Genomic DNA, 5,760 nt, shown 5'->3' with positions numbered 1-5,760 from the left:
TGGTTTTGTTGCTTTCATGTGGGATGGGGCTTGGAAGGGGAGATGAGGGTACAACCAGCTCTTGATGAAAAGAGGGGCAAGCAGCTGGCTTAGGGGACCCAGATTCCAAATGTGCCCTGATGTTTTGAAGCTTCAGGGGAAGAGAACAGAGAGGCAGAGCCCCTGGAACTCAGCCACCTCTAAATGCCTGTCCCCAGGCCCATATCTCCTGCAGAAGTAGGAAGGTCTTTGGTTCTCTGCTCTAGGGCTGAGAAAGGACCCTTACCCAAACACAACCAGCAGCTGTGGGGAGAACAGTTGTAAGGATGACAGCAATCCTTGAGGCGCAGGCCTGGGTTAGGGATCTGGGGCAAGCCAAGGCTATGGGAAACTCGGGGCATTGGAAAACTCAGCCCCGAAGACTTTGAGCTCTGCTTCATCCGACTTCTCTTCGAGCCAAGACTGCTGCCCTTTCCCTACAATGGAACAAGGGTCCTAGCACCCCCTCCTGAGCTCTATTGTGCCAAGGTTTGGCTGCCAATTCCGAAGATAATTGCCAGCAGCCCTCAGTGATTTGGGAAGTAGGGTCTATGATTTCTCCCCCTCTACAAAAGGCTGAAGCTGCTCTTTATTGCTAAGTTAGAGCAGAACCCAGTCCTGAATCTGGAGCTGTCACACCCCTAACTGGTAAGTGGTAGCACCTCATCCATTCCCGGGCCCTTTGCACCCAGCATGGTAACTGGCAGAGAATGTGCACTCGGCAGTGTTTGGGGAATGATGGGTCTGGGAAGGTTGGGTAGAAGAGGTCACGGGGAAGCTCAAGACTTTGCCCTAGTGTAGCACCACCCTATGGCAGAAAGCGAAGAGGAACTAAAGAGCCTCTTGATGAAAGTGAAAGAGGAGAGTGAAAAAGCTGGCTTAAAACTCAACATTCAGAAAACTAAGATCATGGCATCCGGTCCTATCACTTCATGGCAAATAGATGGGGAAACAATGGAAACAGTGACAGACTATTTTCTTGGGCTCCAAAATCACTGCAGATGGTGACTGCAGCCATGAAATTAAAAGACGCTTGCTCCTTGGAAGAAAAGTTATGACAAACCCAGCATATTGAAAAGCAGAGGCATTACTTTGCCGACAAAGTTTCACCTAGTCAAAGTTATGGTTTTTCCAGTAGTCACATATGGTTATGACAGTTGGATCATAAAGAAAGCTGAGTGCTGAAGAATTGATGTTTTTGAACTGTGGTGTTAGAGAAGACTCTTGAGAGTCCTTTGGACTGCAAGGAGATCAAACCAGTCCATCCTAAAGGAAATCAGTACTGAATATTCATTGGAAGGACTGATGCTGAAGCTGAAGTTCCAAAACTTTGGCCACCTGATGCGAAGAACTGACTCACTGGAAAAGACCCTGATACTGGGAAAGATTGAAGGCAGGAGTAGAAGAGGGATGACAGAGAATGAGATGGTTGGATGGCATCACCGACTCGATGGACATGAGTTTGAGCAAGCTCCTGGAGTTGGTGATGGACAGGGAAGCCTGGCATGCTGTTGTCCATGGGGTTGCAAAGAGTCGGAGATGACTGAGCGACTGAACTGAACTGAACTGAGCACAATTCCTGGGTCTCGGGTGGGAGGGCCTGTTCATGGACCTCTGGAAGACAATAGGGGCTTTTCAGAAATCAAAGGGACACCTTGTGGACCATAGGGAACTTTCATGTATGATTTGATATAATCAAATTAAGTGTTTAGCACAATGCCGGGCACATACTTGTGCCCAATAAATACAAGCAAATTATTATAATCATTCATAGGGAGGGACCAGAGGTGGCTCAGTGGTAAAGAACCTGCCAGCCAATGCAGGAGACTTGGGTTTTATCCCTGGTGGGGAAGATCCCCTGGAAGAGGAAATGGCAACCCACTCCAGTATACCTGCCTGGGAAATCCCACGGACGGAGGAGACTGGCGGGCTGCAGTCCATTGTGTCGCAAAAGTTGGATATGACTGAGCACACACACAGACACACATTCGGAGGGAAGTAAGAATGGACTATGCAGGAAGGCCCATTATAGGCAGGGAAAATCTTGAAGGAGTTGGTTGACAGCAGTGAGCACTTTGGGTACCTGGAGCTGCATCCCAATTCTTCTAAGCCCAGAGAAGAGAGAATCCTGTCTCTGCTGCCTGGAGTGCTCAGCACACACAACATTTATGGAAGTGAGAAGTAAACGGGATGAGAGAACTCAGTGGCAGAGCAGGCTGCACACAGCCAGTCCAAGGGACAAGTAGGGCAGTGTCCAGCTTAACTGCAGCCCTTGGCGACGCCAGAGGAAGCTCTGTCCATGAAGATATTTGCAGGCACACATTCACACTCCCTTAGGGGGAAGTCAGAGAGCTGCTGGTCAGGAGGGTTGGGAAGAAAGACTACATGGTAAGTGGGATGGTTGGATAATTCTGGGCTTGACTTCCCCAAGAAATCAAGCAAGGGACCAAGGTCCCTACACCTGCTCGGGGCAGCGGAGATTTTCAGAGGGAGGGGACATGGCGCTAGGGCCCCACAGCGAGGCTGAGAAGAGTGAAAGGGAAAAACTGCGGGGAATTGGTTTCAGAGAGGAAATCTCTGGGGCTGTGGTTGCAGAGTGGGCGTGCACTGATCCCCGAAACCTCCAGGGGGCGCTCAGGCCCAAGTTTGGACATGCGCTTTGTCCACAGCCCAGGACACAGAGCTGGGAATAACTCAGGAAAAGCAGAAATGGCTAACATATCCACACCTGGGTTCTCAAGTGGCCTCTCAGCCCCTGCTCAGGAGGTGAACTTTCATGCGAGCTGCCTTCTGTGCAGAAGACTCTGCTGGCCTAGTCCCTGAGCGGTTGAGGGGGGTAGGGGGGCCTGGGGGCGGTGGAGGCTGAGGCGGTTGGGTCGGGGGTGGACGGGAGGAGAGGAAGGCTGCCAATAATGCCATCTAAACCACCTTAGAGTAGACAAATTAGGAAACAATAGTGGAAGAGTGCCACAGATCAGTCTTCCGTGATAGGTAGATCCAGGGGTGCTGTGATGCGGACCAGAGCTGTGTGGGAAAGAAGAGGCCAAGCTGACAAACCACCGTCCAGGGTAATGTGTTGCCTCCCAGCAGAGGCCCTTGCTAGGCCACAGGGGAGGCTGCTCCTGGACCAGAAGGTCCACGCAGGGCCCTGTCAGAACTAGTGAAGACCCTCATGGTGGCTTTTCCAGGGGGTGTTCCCGCTCGGTGTGAACACTTCAGTCTCCCCAGGCAGGCTCAGTGAAACCTGTAGGACACGTGGACACAGTTCTGGAACTAGAGATGACTGTTGAGGGGTTGGCGATGAAAGGTCACTGGCTGCTCTAGGAGGGCTAATCCCAGGAAGGTTATATAAGATTTTAGAGGCTGAAGACAAGGAGAAAGGGGGAGTCTGGGAGTAGCAGCCCCCAGTGCCCAGCAGCTGGGAGGAAGCGGGCCCAGTCAGAGATACCCTGCAGTGGGAGAAATGGGTGTCGGGTATCTGCTGAGGGAGTCGAGGTGCTACCCATGCTGCTGAGGGCCTGAGGAGTCCAGCTTTGTCCGCTAACCTCAGGGGAGGAACAGTGTTAACATGACAGGTTTTCATGGTGAGTCAGGAGAGGACGCTAAACCTGATGGCAGAGGCCTGGTAACACGTTCCAGGGGTCCCAGAAATCTCTGTCTTCTTGTCAGAAGGAACCTTTGCAGAGTAGATAAGGGATCTGAGGCCTTTGCTGAGGTTATTTAAGGGGATGTCAAGGGCATCTGAGAGGGATCAGGGGCCCTTCAGGCTGGGTTGGGGAACAGGGATCCTGAAACCGCAGCCTGGCCCAGAGCTGACTGTTCATATTTGTCTCCTGCAGCTACGTCTCCGATAGAAACAGGTAGACCCCAGTGAGTGCTGAAGATAGCAGATACTAGAGATAGCAGAGCTGAGAGGAGGAGAGGAATGTAGGGCTGGACACTGGAGAATGAAACAAGACCACAAGATGAAGGTCAGTGCCATGGAGACCTATGACCCCTAGATCACAGTATGTCTCCAAAATAAAACACCCCCAATCCTGATGTTCTCCTTACCTGGGAAGGAGACAAACTGTCAGAAATTTGGCAACATTAGTAACACTATTCAGTACTTGAATGTTTTTCATTCAATAAATATTTATTTAACATCTATTACAGGCATACCATGTTTATTGCACTTTGCTTTATTGTACTTCACAGATACTACTTTTTTTTGCTGTTGTTACAAATTGAAGGTTTGTTGCAACCCTGGGTTGAGCAAGTCTTTTAGCACATTTTTTCCAACAGCATTTGCTCAGTTCACGTTGCTGTGTCACATTTTGGTAATTCTTGAAATATTTCAAACTTTTTCAGTTTTATTATATTTGTTCCAGTAATCTATAATGTTACTATTGCAAAAAGATACAACCCCTTGAAGGCTCAGATGATGGCTAGCATTTTTAGCAATCAAGTGTTTTTAAATTAAGGTATAGAGGCTTCCCTGGTGGCTCAGTGGTAAAGAATCCACCTGCCAATGCAGGAGACACTGGTTCTGATCCCTGGTCTGGGAAGATCCCACATGCTGTGGAGCAACTAAGCCCTTGCCCACAACTACTGAGCCTGTGCTCTGGAGCCTGGCAACTACTGAGCCCTTGAGCCACAACTACTGAAGCCCACACGCTCTAGGGCCCGTGCTCCACAACAAGAGAGTAGCTCCTACTCTCTGCAACTAGAGAAAAACCCACACAGCAACAAAGACCCAGCACAGCCAAAGATAAAAAAATAAAATTATTTTAAAAAATTAAGATATGTACTTTTTTGATCTGATGCTATTACATACTTAATAGACTACAATATAGTGTCATTATAACTGAAACTCCAATACTTTTGCCACCTGATGTGAAGAACTGACTCATTGGAAAAGACCCTGATGCTGGGAAAGATTGAAGGCAGGAGGAGAAGGGGACGACAGAGGATGGCATCACCAACTCGATGGACATGAGTTTGAGCAAGCTTCGGGAGTTGGTGATGGACAGGGAAGCCTAGCATGCTGCAGTCCATGGGGTCGCAAAGAGCTGGACACGACGAAGCGACTGAACTAAACTGAACTTCTAAAAAACTAATTTACTTATTTTTAGATGCTCTGGGTCTTCATTGCAGCACACTGGCTTTCCTTAGTTGTGGTGAATGGGGGCCACTCTCTAGGGGTGGTGTGCAGGCTTCTCATTGCAGTGACTTCTCTTTTATTTGCACTGAGAAACCAAAAAATGTGTGTTACTCACTTTATTGCGATATTCACTGTATTGCAAGGGTCTAGAAACAAACTCGAGGTATCTTTGAGGTATGCCTGTACATGCCTGGTACTAGTTTAGGTAGAGAAAATAGGAACTTCCCTGCGGTCCAGTGGTTAAGGCCCTACCCTTCCAATGTCTGGTCAGGGAGCTCAGATTCTACACACTCCATGGCGCAGCCAAAAAACATTTTAAAAATTAAAAAAATACATAATGGTACATAAGACAGGCAAATCAAAATTAGCAAAGAAAAAAAAACAGAAACAAGCAGAAGCTAAAGCATAAACAAACAAAATAATTTTAAGTTTTATTAAGTAATGTAAAGGAAACCAGTGAGATTCAGAAATAGCTAGATGAGGTGGACAAGAAAAGCTTCATTGAAAAGACAGCATTTAAGCAAGAATCAGCTATAAATATTGTGAAACCCCAGTACAGTTTTATTTATTCTATGATAGGTAAACAAAGCACTTTCCCC

The sequence above is a fragment of the Odocoileus virginianus genome, unplaced genomic scaffold (genome assembly GCF_023699985.2).
Source record: "Odocoileus virginianus isolate 20LAN1187 ecotype Illinois unplaced genomic scaffold, Ovbor_1.2 Unplaced_Contig_20, whole genome shotgun sequence".
Classification (NCBI taxonomy): Eukaryota; Metazoa; Chordata; class Mammalia; order Artiodactyla; family Cervidae; genus Odocoileus; species Odocoileus virginianus.
This window is presented reverse-complemented; position numbering follows the sequence as displayed.